A 19,665-nucleotide genomic window follows, 5' to 3' on the forward strand; every position below is an offset into this window, starting at 1 on the left:
TAAAATTATAGGTCTAGTACAGTTCAAAGTATGAATTTCAGGACTTTTTTTCCCCAAGAAAATATAATATCCTTGTTACTATGACTTAGAGTGACAAGAACAGTTCATTCTTCACTAATAGTCAGCCATAAGAAAGAGGAAAAATAATTTTAGATCATACAACAGGAAATCCAAAGGCACCAATTCCTGTTCTTTTAATTACTGCTACTTCTTCATATGGAGGGCGGTAAGGTCACACAGCAGCTGATTGATGTCTATGAGGGTCTTTCACCAAATTCAGGCATTTTACGTGTAAAATTTTGCTTCCTTGGATGTTCTTCCATTATATAATGACATTATAATGTAGTATTCCTTCTGCCTTGTCTCCAAGACAGGAGTGAACATGTACCTATCCTTCAATTGGGACAAGGTCTATTGCTCTCTTTTGGTTCACTTCTGCCTTCCTGGTCTCTGTTCATGCCACAATGTCTCCCTCAACTCCACACCCGGGCTTTCAGAAAAAGCTTATTTTATGCCAGTAGTGCCAATGCACATTTTAGAGTTCATGAATAAATGGGCCAGACCATAACAAAGTCATTCTAGTCTGACCAGAGTTTACAGTGAAGTCTGTAATACACCAAAAAAGGTAAAAATAAAATTAAGTACTTCAAAAACCCTACAGACTATCTGTATATAGAAGTATAATTTTAAGGTTTAGGAGCAACATAAAATACTAACATAAGCCAGAGAGAGAGTGGGGCATGCCTGTAATTCCAGTACCTGGGAAACTGAAACAGGAGAATCACAAGTTAGAAGCCAGCCTCAGCAAATTAGTGAGGCTCTCAGCAACCTAGCAAGACCCTCTTTTAAAAAATAAATGAAAATAGAGCTGGGGGTATAGATTTGAGGTAGAACGCCTCTGGGTTCAATCACCAGTAAAACACACACACACACACACACACACACACACACACACACACACACACACACGGAAACCTAACATAATAAGCTATTTCCACTTTTCCCCCTGTCTCTATTGAAGTATACATACACATGCATCTTTCATGTGTTGAGACAGATAGTTAACATAAAATCATTTGATATAATGTAAATAACACCTCAAAATTCAGATCAGATGGTACAGTAAAGAGGCTGGGAATACGATTGAATGGTAGAGCCTTTTACCAGCATGTAGTAGGTGCTGAGTTTATTCTCAGAACACAAAAAATAAAATAAAAAAGAGAGGGAGGGGAAGGGGTGAGGAAGGCAGGCAGTAAGAGAAAGAAAGAAGAAACTAAATTATCAGAAACTTTAAAAACACAAATAATTCATCGGTTTTTCCACTTTTAGCGCTTCTGAATAATGTATGGTTTGTATTTTTTGTTTTACGGGTTTTTAATTTAAAGTATTTGTTTTAAATAAAAAAACAAATTCTGCTTACCAAAAGCAGAATTAATGATATTTTTAAATTCTACTTTTAGACATGGGAGGAGATGGTTCAGGGTCAATTGTGCTCAGAGTAATTGATTCTACTTCCACTGATCCTAGTTGAATGATTCCTAGAACCACTTGAATAACATTTTTTTTTTCAGGAGGCAATCCTTCTAGTTTCTTAGGCTTTGTAAACATTTGATGACATTAGTTCTTAGGCTCTATTTTCTTCTTGAAAGTTAAAAACCTTAGCCAACATTTAGAACACTGATAAACACTAGTTTCTCAGTGCCTCCTATAATGACATGTATATGGTGGGGTTTTGAAAATTTTGAGACCAAAAAAGACAAAACAGCTTCTTAGTATTTTCATGACATGTTCTAAAATGTGTTTCCATGCCATCAAAGGCCCATGATCTGTAATTGCAGACTTCATACACAAAGGGCTTTTTCCCAAGATGATGCTGTCCTTGGTTTATTCTAAGAGAATCTTATGTGTTCTGAATGACAACTCAAACATTTTACAGAGGGCAGAGGGATTTTGGGTAGTGTGTACATTTTCAATGTGATGTTGAGCTGGAAGAGAGTGGGAAACTGGCCATGGCAGGTCTGGCAGGTGGTGTGGTTTTCCCACCTGTCACTCCTCTCTGCCTCTCAAGTTCCAAATGGTGCTTCATGTAACTCATAAACTTAACATTTTTAGAATTTTCAAGGGCCATTTAAAGTTGTGTCAGTCTTCTGTTTTTGCTGTCCATCTTGGGGGATCAAAGGCCTTATATTGACTTGCTAGACTTGAAGTGTATTTTTCCAATTGATTTTCCCTCTCAAGATTTATATTTAAAGGCTGGAAATGGACACTGTCTTTTTGAAAAGGTGCTCCATTCTGATCATGTCTTAATATGGTATGGACATAATTTAAGGGCGTACTTTGCCAAGTATTCATAGTTTGAAAAATACCTTAAAGAACAAAGCTGATGAATATTTCCCTGTGATTCCGTCATTGAATTTAGGACTTTTTGGATTTATGCTATTTGCTTCAAAAGTGGCATATCACTTTGATAGATAAGTACTTTCATTCTTCTCTCCTACTGAAAGTGCTGCTCTTACTGGATGATGCAATGAACTTGTGAATATAACCAAAGAAGAAAATAACTCTGAAGAGTTTACTTGACATGAGTTTTTGTGAATTATTTTTATCATCAGGCTTAGTCAAAGGCTGAATGATAATAATAGAACTATCTGTCGATCTTGTAACAAGTGGAGAGTCTGTCAAGACATTCACAGTTTCTGATGTAGGGGTCACATGACTTGTAGGCTGCAATCTGTGAGTAGTATCTTTTCTATGGTGACCATACATTTTCCTCCTTGAACATGAGCCTAGAGTAACTTTATTCAAAATGTTTGAAATGACTGGTTTTGCATTGAAAGTTACCTCAATAAAGATCAGCTCAGCATCTTCATTTTCATGTTCCACTCCAACAAAGAGCAGCTCAGTATCTTCATTATCTATCTCTTTGTTGCTTTATTTTTATGTTCTGTGATTCTGGATCTTGTTCTTCTTCTTCCTTGTTCTTGTTTTTCCTTTTCATTCTTGAAGGGTGTAATCAGTGCTTTCTTTTTATAAATGTTCATCCATCCCAGATCTGGGTGTCCCTGAGATGTTGAAGGAGATATAGCCCAGAGATATTCCTTGGGCAAAGCCTGCCCTGTTGACCAGGAAAACAAAATGCTAAAGACATTTCTTGTTTATTTCCCCTGAAAGAAATCCCTTCATGCTACCATTTTATAAAGTAATAAAAATCAACTAATTTCCAAAACTATCAACAAATTAAGGCAAAACTACAATTTACTCATAATTTAATAATAAATAAGCAATCTTTAAGTGACTAGAAGACAAAATATAATTTTATTAATTACTCCAGCCTGAATGCTTGTTACTCAATTATGCAGAAAATATTTATTGGGAAGTAAGTATCATATATGGATATTCTAAGCAGTCAGTGTGAGAATTAACAAGCTGAATGCAAGTTATTCCAAATCTCATGGTGTTGTGCCCTTGGATAACTGAAGTATCAGGGAGCAAAAATCTAAGTTTTTTGAGATTTTTTGACACTATAAGGAATACTACTATCTGAGGCTGCACAGACATGTGAGGTTTGGTTAATGATTGTAAGCTTCAAATGAATAGTTTCAGCAAGATTTAATAAGAGTTCCCTACTTAGAGTAAGGTGATTTTATTGCAAATGAAATCAATGAAAATAATATATGATCTTGGGAATGCTTACTTCCTATGTTTATCCATTTGGATCAAATAGAAAAATATATTAAGAGGTAAAAAAAATAAATTAGGGACTGTGTTTATACTTTAGAAAAGTAACTTGAAACTTTAATAAATTGTTAGTACTTACTGCACTAACTAAATGACGGTAGCATATCACTAGGTCTCATGCCTCTTCTTCGTCACTACTATTATTGATTCTCTAGAACTGGTGTTCTTTCTACCTTTGTTTTTAGTTTTAAACTCACCTAGATAGTTTGAAAAAAAACCGAAAGAAACCCTTATGATGACCTCCACCCAGATGAATTAAGTCAGAACCTTAGCAATCAATCAAGCAATTAGAGAAATCTTCCTAAAATTGAAAAATGTTTCTTTCTTTCCTCTGCTTAAATCTGTGATTTCTTTGAGGAATAATAATGTTATATTAACAGTAATTTTGTATTCCCAACACAGAAAAATTCTAATACTTGGAAGATGTCAGATAATTATTTGTTGAAAAATAAATGAAGAAAGTTGTGAGATATTGTCCTGTTTCATAAGATATTCAATAACGATGTGGCATTTTCTCCACTGTGAGTATTCAGTAGTTCTCATGCAAACACTATGGTTCAGAAATATTTGAATGTGACACAGAGTTGGAAAGAGATTTAGTGCTTATGCCTTAATAATTATTGAACACTAAATACTGGCTATTGTGTTTAATTTGCATCTAAAACTTACTTTCAGGGCAAAATGGAACCATTTCTTTTAAAGATGGTATTTGCATGATTAATGACACTAAATTAAAAAGAAACCATGTCTCTTTCATAAGAAATGCAAACTATGCAATGAGTTCATTCACAAAGAGTTGATTTATGGTATGTGCTTTCTATCTTCATTTTGCCCCCCTCAGATAAATAAATATGAGGTGCTAACTATAAGCTCTATGGGATCAATAAACATTACTAGTTCAATTCACTCTTAGGTTATATTCTCATGGCCCAGCAGCAGGCCAAGAACACTGAAACTCTTCAAAAAATGTTTGATACATAGATGAATGATTAAATCACAAAGAACTCCTGGGATATCCCCCCAAAAAAACTAGCCTCAGAAAGACCAAGTCAGCAACTGGTAAATCAAATGAATCAGATACCTCCCAAAGATTTATACTAAAGGATAGATATGAGTATTCAATCATATGAACAATGAAAAAGTTGCAGGATTACAGAAAGTGAAATGGAAAAACACCTTAGGGCTTATGTATTACAATTTCCCATCAAATACAGAAGAGCTTTTCCTGAAACACTTCCAGTAATAGGGAATTTCATTGCCTCACCAAAAACATTATTCAGTTTTTAAACCTCTGTAAGTTGCAATTGTTATAAATCAGAAGGAGCTGTGATAAGCTTCCTTGTGGCTCTAGAAATCCCTGTCCTGTCCTATAAAATCATGGGGACTTTTCTTATTGTGGAAACTCTTTAAATATTTGATGATAATTTTCGTGAGGACTTTTTGATTTCTTTTAAATAATAATAGTTCATTTAACTATTTCTTATTGTTCAAAGTAACTGTTTTTATATGATCGTCATCATCATCATCACCATCACCAACCACCACCACCACCACCACCACCACTATCATCATCATCATCATCATCATCATCACCATCATCGCCATCATTATTTGTGGTATTGGGGATGGAACTCAAGGGCATTCTACCTCCAAGCTATACCCCCAGACCTATTATTTTTCATTTTAGATTTCTCTTTTTTTTAATTTATTTTTTAGTGGTGCAATGTATTCATACATCATAAAGGTATAAAGAAAATACTTTTGTAGACATACATGCACACATCGCCCAGTCAGCCCCTACCCGATCCCCACCCCGTTCCCTCCCCATCCCTCCTTCCCATGCTTGGCTTAGTAGTTGACATCTAGTGTTATAGCAATTTATCCAATATTAACAATGATAATCTCACATAACAGTTTCATTTGTCTGATACCAAGCTTTTGATGACTTAAAGATAACATTTCAATATTTCTTTTTGCTATCTTTCTTACCAGAGAATATTTTTTTCTTTTTTTTAGGTGAAACTATCATACACGCCCTCAGCCGTGAGGCTGGTATATTTCTTTTCTGTTTTTGAGCTCTGCTCTGAGTCCCTGCAGGGTTGCTGAGCCCAGCCTCTGGGAGCTTTAGATGCTCCCTGTGCCAAGAAATATGCTGAATTCCGCCCAGCTGATCCGCAGCGGCTCACCTTGGCTCGCTCTCCGCCGCTCCTCTCTGGAGCCTGGTGGGCTGTTGAGTGCGTTGGTCTGGTGCCGTCCGGTGAGCTCACCGCTGCCGCCGGCAGTAAGGCGCTGCTGCTGCGTCCTCGGGTGTGAGGCTGGCGTATCTCCTCTCTGGTTCTGAGCTCCGTTATGAGTTCTCCTCCTCTCTGGAGCCTGGTGCTGCAAGGGAAAATGGCACCTGCCGCTTCATGCCACGGCTCCAGGCTGCAGCACTGCGGTCTGGCATCTGGTGTCTCGTTTTTCCAGCCCTCTTTTTCTCTGTCCCTTGAGATTACATTTTTTTTGTTTCTCTGCTGATGGTGTTTTCTGGCTATGAAAGGCGCTGATTTTGTGGTAATAGAGATTGGTTGTGGACTTCCAGGAAGATGGTGACCGAGAAAAGTGGGGCTTAAGAGCCCCTCTAACAACCAATCTCTATTACCACAAAATCAGCACCTTTCATAGCCAGAAAACACCATCACCAGAGAAACAAAAAAATCACCAGCCCCAGAGAGGAGGGGGTCCAGAGCTCAGAGCCGCAGAGGAGATACGCCGGCCTCACAGACGAGGAGGTGGCAACAGCGCCTTACTGCCGGCAGCAGCAGCGAGCTCACCGGATGGCTAGGCTACAGACCAACGCACTCAACAGCCCACCAGGCTCCAGAGAGGAGCGGCGGACAGCGAGCTGAGGTGAGCCGCTGCAGTAGAGCCCAGCGGGATTCAGCAGATTGTTTGGCACAGGGAGCATCTAAAGCTCCCAGTGGCTGGGCTCAGCACATGCTGCAGGGACTCATAGCAGAGTTGAAAAACAGAGAAGAAATACGCCAGCCTCACGGCCGAGGGCGTGGCAGCAGCGCCATATTGCCACCAGTGGCAGCAGCAGCAAATTCACCAAGTCCACTACAGCTCCATCTGTGATTGCAACAACAGTGAGTCAAATTGCGGGCCACAGAGGAGAAATCCCAGTACTGACTCACAGGGACATGACTCAGTGGGGGAGTGACGGTGGCAGAGATATCACAGCATAGGAGAACGCGCAACCTGGCACCACCCATAGTCTAAAGCAGCCTCTATTGACTCTCTGGGTGGGAGATTTTGCGATACAACCCAGTAAAGGAGTAGTGGTGACTGAGATACCACAGACTCGAGATCCAGAGCACCTAAAGTGAAGTCGTAGTGACCCAAGGGAAGAACCCAGAGAAGGCACAAACTCCCGAAATCATGGGAAAGAGGAATAACAATGGAGCAATGAATTCCCACAACCCCACAACATCAGAAACCGATAAAACAGAAAATCAGAGATTTCTAGAAGATCAAATCAGGAAAATAATGGTAGAAATAATAGAGGTGTTTCGAAAAGAATTCAGAGAGAGCCAAAAAGAGATAAAGGATGCAATTAATGAAGTAAAGGCCTCAATTCAAAGCACAAACAACCGATTAGACCAAATGGAGAACAGAATCTCGCTCTTAGAAGATGAGCAATCCAAAATGAACGCATAGTTTCTAATCTAGAAAAACAATCTGACAGCAGGAATCTGACATTGAAGAAATATGGGCCCATTTGAAGGGAGCTAACCTAAGAATAATTGGAATAGAGGAGGGAAAAGAAAGTGAAACCAAAGGGATCAACAATCTCTTCAAGGAAGTAATAGCAGAAAATTTTCCAAACATAGAGCAAGAGGTCGATACACAGATCCAGGAAACTTATAGAACTCCCTTTAGACAGGATCGGAGAAGAGGATCCCCACGCCACATAATTGTCAAAAAGACCAATGTGGAAGCCAAGCAGAGAATCTTAAAGGCAACAAAAAGAAAGGGCCAAGTGACATTCAGAGGCAAACCAATTAGAATCACTCCAGACTTCCCAAACCAAGTCATGAGAGCCAGAAGGGCTTGGAGTAACATATTCCAAACTCTGAAAGAAAACAAATTCCAGCCAAAAATTTCCTACCCAGCAAAACTTTCTATCAAATTAGATGGAGAAATAAGAAGCTTCCATGACAAACAGAAACTGAAGGAATTTATGTCTTAAAAACCAGCACTAGAGAAAATACTCAAAGAGATTAACTACAAAGAAGAAATAGGTAACACACACCAGAATCAGAGAAACAAGATTTTCCATTCAACAGACAAATAAGATTAGTTATCTGTGGAGATTCATTATTTATGTTAGTCTTTTACCTATCTCTAAGTTGTATTGTTTGCTTTTATTGTTAATTTTTAGGATTTCTAGTTGGAATATTAATATACCTTCAGATATAGCATTTGGAAATATTTTATCCCATTCTATCAGTAACTTTTAACTCTGTTTACATTGTCTTTGGATATACAATGTTTTATTTTTTAGGGAGTTTGTATACCCTTTTGTTGCCTGTGCCATTGAAATCATACCCAAGAAATTACTGCCAATTTCAATGTTGTGAAGTGTTTTTTTTTTTACAATTTTTTTGTTGAACATAAATAGTATACATTTACACTATATTTGGTGCCCTCTCCCCCCCGCCCCCGTTTTCTCTTCCCCCCTCCCACCAATGGTTGTCCAGTTTAACCATGTCTTATTCATAATTTTACACATGTTCAGGTGTAGACCCTCATTATTCAAGATCGGCCTTTCTCCTCTCCTATCTTTTCATTAAAACTTAGCTAGTATTTCCCCTCTAATATCTGGAGTCCCACTGGTATCCTTTGTGTTTTCTAGTTTGGGCATATTAGAGGAAACATGTGTATCTTCTCCTTCTGTGCTTGGCTGATCTTACTTAACACGATGGTCTCCAGGGCTTTCCATCTTCTTGCAAATGATATAATTTTGTTCTTCTTTATGGCTGAATAGAATTCCATTGTGTGTATTTCCCACAGTTTTTCTATCCATTCATCTGTTGATGGTGATCTGGTTTGGTTCCATATTTTGGCTATTACAAATTGTGCTGCTATGAACATAGGTATGCATATGTTGCTGTATTTCTCTGAATTCAACCCCTTTGGAAAGATACCCAGGAGTGGTATAGCTGGATCATATGGTGGATCTATTCCCACCTTTCTTAGGAATCTCCACACAGATCTCCATAGTGGCTGAACTAGTTTGCACTCCCACCAACGGTGTAAAAGAGTTCCTTTTCCCCCACATCCTCGTCAGCATTTGTTGTTGTTTGATTTCTTTATGCTTGCTACTCTGACTGGAGTTAGATGGAATCTCAGTGTAGTTTTGATTTGCATCTCCCTGATGGCCAGTGATGAAGAACATCTTTTCATGTATCTATTAGCCCTTTGTATCTCTTCTTTTGTGAAGTGTCTAGTTCATTTGCCCATTTCTTGATTGGGTTGTTTGTTTTGCTAGTGTAGAGTCTTTTGAGCTCTTTATATACTCTGGATATTAGCCCCCTATCAGAATGGTGGCTGGTAAAGAACCTTTCCCATTCTGTAGGCTTCCTCTTTAGGTTACTGATAGTTTCCTTTGATGAGAAGAAACTTTTTAGTTTGATGTTGTCCCACTTGTTTATTCTTGCTTTAATTTCGTGAGCTTTGGAGGTTTTGTTGAGAAAGTTACTGCCTGTGCCAATATGTTGTAGTGCTGAACCTATGTTCTCCTCTACTAACTTCACAGTTACAGGTCTAATTTCTAAGTCTTTGATCCATCTTAAGTTGATTCCTGTGTTAGGTGAGATATAGGGGTTTAGATTCATCTTTTTACAAATGGTTAGCCAGTTCTCCCAGCACCACTTGTTGAAAAGGCTGCCTTTTCTCCAGCGTATGTGTTTGGCCCCTTTGTCAAAGATTAATTGACTAAAGATGTGTGGGTTTGTTTCTGTATCTTCTATTCTAATCCACTGGTCAGTATATCTGTTTTTGTGCCAGTACCATGCTGTTTTTACTACTATTGCTCTATAGTATAGTTTGAAGTCTGGGATTGTAATGCCTCCTGCGTGTTTCTTGTTATTGAGAATTGCTTTGGCTATTCTAGGTCTTTTCTTTCTCCATATGAAGTTCATGATTGATTTTTCTAGGTCTCTGAAGAATGTCACTGGTATTTTAATGGGAATTGCATTGAACCTATAGATCAGTTTTGGCAGAATGGCCATTTTGATGATATTTATTCTGCCTATCCATGAGCACGGGAGATCTTTCCATCTTCCAAGGTCTTCTTCTATTTCTTTCTTTAATGTTTTATAGTTTTTGTTGTAGAGGTCTTTTACATCTTGGGTTAGGTTTATTCCTAGGTATTTTATTGGTTTTGAGGTTATAGTGAATGGAATTGTTGTTTTTGTTTCTTTCATTGTGGATTCGTTGTTGGCATAAAGAAAGGCCACTGATTTCTTTAGGTTGATTTTGTAACCTGCGACTTTGCTGAATTTGTCAATCAGCTCCAGAAGTCTTTTGGTTGAGTTCTTTGGGTCTTCCAGATAAAGGATCATGTCATCTGCGAATAAGGATAATTTTACTTCCTCTCTTCCTATGTGGATTCCTTTGATTTCCTTCTCTTGTCTGATTGCTGCAGCAAGAGTCTCAAGGACTATATTGAAAAGGAGTGGTGATAGTGGGCATCCTTGTCTTGTTCCTGACTTTAGCGGAAATTCTTGCAGTTTTTCCCCATTCAATATAATGTTGGCTTTGGGTATGCAGTATATTGCCTTGATGATGTCGAAGTATTTTCCTTCTATCCAAATTTTTTGCAGTGTTTCTAACATAAATGGGTGTTGGATTTTGTCGAATGCTTTTTCAGCATCTATTGCTATGATGATGTGGTTTTTGTTCTTGGTTCTATTTATGTGGTGAATAACATGTATTGATTTGCGTATGTTGAACCAGCCTTGTTTATCTGGGATGAAACCGACTTTGTCATGATGTATTATTCTCTTCATATAGTTTTGAATGCGTATAGCTAGTATTTTGTTTAGAATTTTTGCATCTATGTTCATTAAGGATATTGGTCTGTAGTTTTCCTTTCTTGAGGTATCTTTATTTGGTTTGGGGATTAATGTGATACTGGCCTCATAGAAGGAATTTGGAAGATTTCCATCTCTTTCAATTTCCCGGAAAATGTTATGAAGTATTGGTGTTAGTTGTTCACTGAAGGTTTTGTAGAATTCAGCTGGGAACCCATCTGGGCCTGGACTTTTCTTTGGTAGAAGAATTTTTACTGCCATTCCTATTTCTTTGGTTCTTATTGGTTGGTTTAGGCTTGCTATGTCCTTTTGGTTGAGTGTAGGAAGGTTAACTGTACTTAGAAATCTATCAATTTCTTCCAGGTTTCAAGTCTATAGGAGTATAAATATTTTTTTAATTGGTGCACTGTATCCATACATCATAGTGGGATACAAACTTTTGTAGACATACATGCACACATCGCCCAGTCAGCCCCCACCCGATCCCCACCCCATTCTCTCCCCATCCCTCCCTCCCATGCTTGCCTTAGTGGTTGACATCTAGTGTTATAGCAATTTATCCAAAATTAAAAATGATAATCTCACATAATAGTTTCATTTGTCTGATACCAAGCTCTTGATGACTTAAAGATAACATTTCAATATTTCTTTTTACTTTCTTTCTTACCAGAGAATATTTTTTCTATTTTTTTAATTGAAACTATCATATATTTATATATTTATTTTTCACAAAAAAAAATCTATCCTAATATGGAATATGGACTCTAGATACCCAAAACGATCTTGAAAAAGAACAAAGCTAGAAGATATATATTTTCTGATTTCAAACCATATAAAGCTACAATAATTGAAACGGTGTAGTACCATTCTAAAGGTAAATATATAAACCATTGGAGTTAAATAAAAGCCTAGAGGTAAATTCTTCTCTATATTGTCAAGTTATTTTTGACAAGGTTTCCACAAACATTTGGTGGTGGAAATAATAATCTTTTAACTAAATATTGTTGAAAAATAATAATTACATGGAAAAGAATAAAGTTGGACCCTTACCTAATCCCATATACAAATATTAACTCAAAATAGATAAAAGACCTAAATATAAATCTTAAGACTATAAACTTTTAGGAGAAAATCTGGGTCATAAAACCTCACAACATTGAAATTGGCAGTTATTTCTTGGATATGATTTCAATGGCACAGGCAACAGAAGAGTATACAAACTCCCTAAAAAATAAAAAAAATATTGTATATCCAAAGACAATGTAAACAGAGTTAAGAGTTACTAATAGAATGGGATAAAATATTTCCAAATGGTATATCTTAAGGTATATTAATATTCCAACTAGAAATCCTAAAAAATAACAACAATAAAGTCAAACAATACCATTTAGAGATAGGTAAAAGACTAACATAAGTAATGAATCTCCACAGATAACCAATCTAATTGTCTGTTGGATGGAAAATCTTGTTTCTCTGGTTCTGGTGTGTGTTACCTATTTCTTCTTTGTAGTTAATCTCTTTGAGTATTTTCTCTAGTGCTGGTTTTGAAGACATAAATTCCTTCAGTATCTGTTTGTCATGGAAGCTTCTTATTTCTCCATCTAATTTGATAGAAAGTTTTGCTGGGTAGGAAATTTTTGGCTGGAATTTGTTTTCTTTCAGAGTTTGGAATATGTTACTCCAAGCCCTTCTGGCTCTCATGACTTGGTTTGGGAAGTCTGGAGTGATTCTAATTGGTTTGCCTCTGAATGTCACTTGGCCCTTTCTTTTTGTTGCCTTTAAGATTCTCTGCTTGGCTTCCACATTGGTCTTTTTGACAATTATGTGGCGTGGGGATCCTCTTCTCCGATCCTGTCTAAAGGGAGTTCTATAAGTTTCCTGGACCTGTGTATCAACCTCTTGCTCTATGTTTGGAAAATTTTCTATTACTTTCTTGAAGAGATTGTTGATCCCTTTGGTTTCACTTTCTTTTCCCTCCTCTATTCCAATTATTCTTAGGTTAGCTCCCTTAAAATGGGCCCATATTTCTTCAATGTCAGATTCCTGCTGTCAGATATTTTTTCCTAGATTAGAAACTATGCGTTCATTTTTGGAATGGTCATCTTCTAAGAGCGAGATTCTGTTCTCCATGTGGTCTAATCGGTTGTTTGTTCTTTGAATTGAGGCCTTTACTTCATTAATTGCATCTTTTATCTCTTTTTGGCTCTCTCTGAGTTCTTTTTGAAGCACCTCTATTATTTCTACAGTTATTTTCCTGATTTGATCTTCTAGAAATCTCTGATTTTCTGTTTTATCGGGTTCTGATGTTGTGGGGTTGCGGGCATTCATTGCTCCAGTATTATTCCTCTTTCCCATGATTTCGGAAGTTTGTGCCTTCTCTGGGTTCTTCCCTTGGGTCACTATGACTTCACTTAAGGTGTTCTGGATCTCGAGTCGGTAGTATCTCAGACCCCACTACCCCTTTGCTGGGTTGTATCACAGAGTCTCCGACCCAGAGAGTCGATAGAGGCTGCTTTAGACTGTGGGGGGTGCCAGGTTGCAAGTTCTCCTATGGTGTGATATCTCTGCCACCGCCTCTCCCCCACTGGGTCAAGTCCCAGTGAGTACAGTACTGGGATTTCTCCTTTGTGGCCCACAATTTGACTTACTCTTCTTGAGTACGCACATGTAGCTGTACTGGATTTGGTGAATTCTTTGTTGCTGCCGCCTGTGGCAATATGGCACCACTGCTACACCCTCGGCCGTGAGGCTGGCGTATTTCTTCTTGGTTTTGATTTCGACTCTGAATCCCTGCAGCGTGTGCTGAGCTCAGCCACTGGGAGCTTTAGATTTTACCTGCGGCGAGAAATCCCGCCTGGCTGTTGCGCAGGGGCTCACCTCGGCTTGCTGTAGGCGTCAGGTGAAGTCACCGCTGCCGCCGGCAATATGGCGCTGCTGCTGCTGCGTCCTCGGGCGTGAGGCCCGTGTATCTCCTCTGTGGCTCTGAGCTCTGTTCTCAGTCCGCTTTCTCTCTGGAGCCTTGTGATTTTTTTATTTCTCTGGTGATGGTGTTTTCTGGCTATGAAAGGCGCTGATTTTGTGGTAATGGAGATTGGTTGTTAGCAGGGCTCTTAAGCCCTGCTTTTCTCGGTTGCCATCTTCCCGCAAGTCACGTTTGAAGTATACATTTTTAAAGTAGTTTCTGATAATATTTTGAATTTCTTCACTATCTGTGGTGATATCTCCTTTTTCATTTCTAATTTTGATAATTTGAGTTGATTCTCTTTTTCTTTTGGTTAGGTTGGCCAGGGGTTTATCAATTCTATTAATCTTTTCAAAGAACCAACTTTTTGTTTTATTGATTCTTTGAATTGTTTTTTTGTTCTCTATTTCATTTATATCTGCTCTAATTTTGATGATTTCTTGTCTTCTGCTGGCTTTGGGAATAGACTGTTGCAGAATTTCTAGATCCTTGAGTTGTGTCATTAGGTTCTTTACTTGGTGGTTCTCCGTCCTTTTTATGTGGGCACTCAATGCAATAAAGTTTCCTCTTAGTACTGCCTTCATGGTGTCCCATAGGTTTTGGTAGGTTGTGTCTCTTTTTTCGTTTGTTTTTTATCTATTTTGAGTTAATATTTGTATATGGGATTAGGTAAGGGTCCAATTTTATTCTTTTTCATGTAATTATTATTTTTCAACAATATTTAGTTAAAAGATTAGTATTTCCTCCACCAAATGTTCGTGGAAACCTTGTCAAAAATAACTTGACAATATATGGAAGAATGTATCTCTAGGCTTTTATTTAACTCCAATGGTTTATATATCTTCCTTTAGAACAGTACTACACTGTTTCAATTATTGTAGCTTTATATGGTTTGAAATTAGAAAATATATATCTTCTAGCTTTGTTCTTTTTTGAGATCGTTTTGGGTATCTAGAGTCCATATTCCATATTAGGATAGATTTTTTTCCTGAAAAATAAATATATAAATATATGATAGTTTCACCTAAAAGAAAAGAAAAAATATTCTCTGGTAAGAAAGAAAGCAAAAAAATATTAAAATGTTATTTTTAAGTTATCAAAAGCTTGGTATCAGACAAATGAAACTGTTATGTGAGATTATCTTTTTTTTCTTTTTTCTTTTTTTTTTTTTTTTTTTTGGTGTTACTGGGGTTCCCGGAAGCCCTTCTACCTCCGGGCTACACTCCCAAACCTATTTTATATTTTTGAAACAGGGTTTCTTACGCCAGTGCGGCTGGGTTCGAACCTGCATGATCCTCCTGTCTCTGCCTCCCAAGCGCAGAGATTACAAGCGTGCGCCACCACGCCCGGCGGTAGATTATCATTTTTAATTTTGGATAAATTGCTATAATACTAGATGTCAACCACTAAGCCAAGCATAGGAAGGAGGGATGGGGAGGGAACAGGGTGGGGATCGGGTGGGGGCTGACTGGGCGATGTGTGCATGTATGTCTACAAAAGTTTTTGTATCCCACTATGATATATGAATACAGTGCACCAATAAAAAAAAATTAAAAAAAAAAGAGATTGGTTGTTACCAGGCTCATAAGCCCCACTTTTCTCCGTCGCCATCTTCCTGGAACAGCCCCCAGACCTATTTTTAATTCTTTATTTTGAAACAGGGTCTCACTAAGTGGTGGAGAACTTCAGTAAGTAGCTGAGGCTGGTCCCAAACCTGCGATTCTCCTGTCTCAACCTCACAATTACTGGGATTACAAGCATATGTCATCACACTGGGTTCAGAGTAACTTGTTTTTAATTTAGCTTTCATCACGGTCACTCCTCTCTCTGATATCCCAGTCTCTTTCTTTTTCTTATCATTTTTCATCTGTTGGTAGTAAATTTCTCACTATAAACCCAATGCCAATTATTTCTCCCACATTTTCCCAAATAACTTATTTAAACTACTCCTTAATAGGACTAAATTACTAATATAAGTTTAAAGTGTTTCTTAGCTTTTCTTATTTAGGAAGATGTTATAGTTTAGATTTAAAATGTCCCCCAGAAGCCGGGCGTGGTGGCACATGCTTGTAATGCCAGTACTTGGGATTACAAGGAGGATCGCAGTTTGCAGCCAGCTTCAGCTACTTAGTGGGGCCTTCCACAACTCAGTGAGAGCCTGTTTCCAAATAATGAATAGTAATATATTTGGGGTTGTAGCTTGGAAGTAGAATGCCCCTGGGTTCCATCCCCAGTACTGGAAAAAAAAAAAACAGTCCCCCAGATCTTATGTGATAGACAAGGCAGCCACATTCAAGGTGGGGCTTGGTTGCTAGAAAAGTGTTCCTGGCATGTGACTGGGTGCAGTGCATGTGTCCTGGGCCCACCCAGCTGCTTCATCTGTTCTCTCACTCTCTGTCTCTGCTCCATATCATGATGCTGGAAGGACCTCCAGTCCTGTCTCCTGTTTGGAATACTGTGTAACATGGACTATATGACCTCTGAAATATCCAGATTCATAAGCAAATAAACACTTCTTCCTCTAATTTATTACTATCCAGTATTTGAGCATCTTCTTGAATTGGCAATTAGGAACCTGAGGTGAGTGCTTTCTCTCTGGGCATTTTCTTTGTTCTGTCCACAATCTACCCACTGCCTTAGCAAAACTGGGCGGTGTCAGACAAGCATGTGACACGAACCCACTGAGAAGTATGAGCAGCAGGAATCACAAGTCATGACATAGAGTAGAAGTCACAAAACACTGTAGTCATATACAGTGGTCATACACAGTGCTCCCACAGGCCCAAAAGCAATGGATTGAAACCTCTAAAACTGGGAGCCTAAATAAACGGTTCCTCTTCTTACTTAATTATTTTAAATATTGTAATAATGTAAAGCTGGCTAATATAGAATAATTTTACTGAGAGTTGGAATCATTGTTTTAATATCTGACAATGAAATTAGTTTGCAGAAAACAGTTTGAAAGTTTGGAAAAGCAGAGTAGAGAAATCCTAGAATGCTGTTAGTTGAGCTTCAAGAATGATTCTGGTGAGAGCTCAGAAGGTCAGAATGCTGATATGAATAGTATACTGTGAACAGTACAGGCCAGGTTAATAAAATTTCAGATGGAAATGTTAGTTCTATTGTAATTTCAAGTAGCTGTTCGTCATGTTACACATTGGCAAGTAATTTTGCTATTTTTGTCCATTCCCCAAGACTTTATGAGTGGCAAAGTTTAACTGAATGAGTAAGTTTATGTGATGGAAGAAATTTTAAAGCAGCACATAATTCAGACTGGCATTACTACTTGGTTTTATTCACATTTGCAGTGAGAATTGAAAGCAAAAGAGAAGAGAACAATCTGACAGTTTTGTGAGAAAAGGAGAGATATCTTTAAAGATATAGCCAAGGAAGGTGCAATTGCTGAAGAGGTTAGTACTTTCAAATAGTACTCAAGCACTTTTCACTGGGACAAGAGGAAAGATATACAAAGGGAATCTCCGAAATTGGCAATAACCCACTCTTCACAGTATTGAAGGTGTAAAAATCAAAGTTTATTTCAAAGTCTTTCCAAAGTAGTGTTTGGCAATGAGAGCCCCAAGGTGCCCTATTCACTTCGGACTGCCTATGGAATATTTCTCCCGCATCCAGCTGGCAAGACATTCAGAGGCCACTGAAGCTGTGGTTCAGGTAACCCCAAGTACAGCTCGTGAGTGCAACAAACCTTAGAATTACACAAGTGATGCTGTCTTTGCAGATGTGGAAAATACAAGAGTTATAGGGTCATGAATTATTCCATAGAGATTTCAAAGAAAAGAAATTCATTCATTACATTGCTTAGCAAACTCTCAGAGTTTTATAATCAGGAGATATCTTAAGAAAGGTCATATTATAAGGAACTAAATTGTTTTGGAGATCAGAAAACTCAGAGCAATAACAATTCAAGGTTGCTGTGGATGCATCACCACATTGGGTGGGAGACTGACATGCAAGACAGTTATAGCTGAGGGAAATGTATCATTCCTAATAAAAAAGAAATAGTAAAACACCATGTCACTTAATATCTCCTCTCTGTTTCCACAAATGTAACCAAGTTAAGAAAACAATGAAAGGAATCCTGGGCGTGGATTTCTAGACATATATTATCTTGAAAAATGTAGCTTTTTCTTATATACATGGAAAACCAGGGCAAACTAGTGTTATCTGTAGAAAGCTATTTTCTTCTGAGTATAGTAGGACAGTTGCTCCTTGAGGCACTGGTCATACAATCAAACTAAACAAGTTGATGCTGATAACATCACTACTTCTACAAGCTAACACATAAAGCCCCTCTCTGAGTGAGGATAGACATGAAACTGAGGGCACTGTGGAGAGAATATGTGTCACTCTTCCAGATAGCAGCTATTGGACAAGACACCAAGAGGGAGAGGAGGCACTGCTTGTCAAAGCACCATAAGATATGAAGGTTCTGTCAGCCTTTCCCCAATAAATAGTATGTCTCCTATGCTCTGTCTGGACACTTTCTTCAGCCTGTCTGCAAACTATCCCACTCTATCACAACTGAGCTGTGATAATTAACAGGGAAGCATATAACACAAGCCCACTGAGAAGGATGCACAACAGGGAGCACAAGCCACGGCAGAGAGTAGAGGGCATAGCACTCCGGTGGTCACACTCAGTTGTTTGTAGTTTTATGAGAGAGCTAGGTCTGAGAAGAAGATGTAGAGAAGCAAATCACTCAGTTCCCATGGTCTCTCTCCAGCATAAAACTGGAAAATTTGTGCTTCACCCACACTGATAATCCTGAGGCATCTCAGGGATATCCCACGACTTAGACATGACTTATCCCATGACTAAGACATGACTTATCCTATGACTTAGCACACAGACCTGCTGGGCTAAATATATTCCCAACTGGTGTGGAACACATAATACCAAAACTTGGTCAGTGAGAAGGCTTTGTTGTGGCCCATACATTGTCCATGCCACTGAGTACACAGACCGAGGGCCTCTGAAGAGAACATGTGCTGCTTGACGCAGTCTACACATCAGAGAAGCTTGTTAAGCAGCAGCTCTTACTTTTTCCACACCTCATATGTAAAAATAAATTCATGAAGAGGGAATTTAGCTATGGCATGGGCAAAATTTTCTTAACCCACCCTTTATCAAAAGCAGGACATGGCTTGCATACAGCCCCAACAGGTTGGTTAGGTGAAAGCTAGAGAAACCAGAAAGGCCTTAGCTGTGACCCACTACCCCCATAATACCTCATGGAATCCAACATAGATGGCCCAGAAAGAAGTGTATTCAATCCAGGTACCTTGTAATACATTGATTCATTGTAAGCGTACATGATAGTGAGATTCAAACTAATACATTCTTTTTTGGTGGTACTGGGGTTACTGGAAACCCTTCTACCTCTGGGCTACACTTGCAGACCTATTTTATATATATTTTTGGAAACAGGGTCTCTTAAGCCAGCGAGGCTGGCTTCGAGCCTGCGCGATCCTCCTGTCTCCACCTCCCAAGCACGGGTATTACAAGCGTGCGCCACCATGCCCAGCTCCTAATACAGTCTTATATGCACAAAACATTATCTGGTCTGTTTTCTTCTCAAAACTTCTTTCCCTACTCTCTTTCCTTAATCTCCTTCCACTACTATAACAGGCATCTCTCCTAATTTTCATGGGGTTCCACCCTGCTCCCCTTCCCTTCACATACATGTTAGTGAGATTGGTTGCAATACCTTCATACATGGATATAACATTATTTGAACTGTTTTCTTCATAAATTTTCCTTTAGCCTCTCTCCAATTCCCTCCCCAAATCCCCTTCCACTATTCTGGCCTTTCTCTTCAGCTTCTTTTGTTTCCTATTTTCTCTCTAGCTCCCACATATAAGAGAAAGT

At 38.5% G+C, this 19,665-nt stretch overlaps 2 pseudogenes across 2 annotated transcripts; both read right to left on the minus strand.

Annotated features, from left to right (window-relative positions):
• Positions 1 to 1,443: 1,443 nt before the first annotated feature.
• On the minus strand, positions 1,444 to 2,128 carry LOC308279048 (zinc finger protein 280B-like; annotated as a pseudogene). Its single transcript has one exon. The product of its transcript is annotated as a zinc finger protein 280B-like (transcript).
• An 11-nt stretch (positions 2,129 to 2,139) lies between these two features.
• LOC308279050 (zinc finger protein 280B-like) lies at positions 2,140 to 2,998 on the minus strand (annotated as a pseudogene). The gene has a single exon. The product of its transcript is annotated as a zinc finger protein 280B-like (transcript).
• Positions 2,999 to 19,665: the final 16,667 nt, after the last annotated feature.

The sequence above is a fragment of the Muscardinus avellanarius genome (genome assembly GCF_963383645.1).
Source record: "Muscardinus avellanarius genome assembly, chromosome: X".
Classification (NCBI taxonomy): Eukaryota; Metazoa; Chordata; class Mammalia; order Rodentia; family Gliridae; genus Muscardinus; species Muscardinus avellanarius.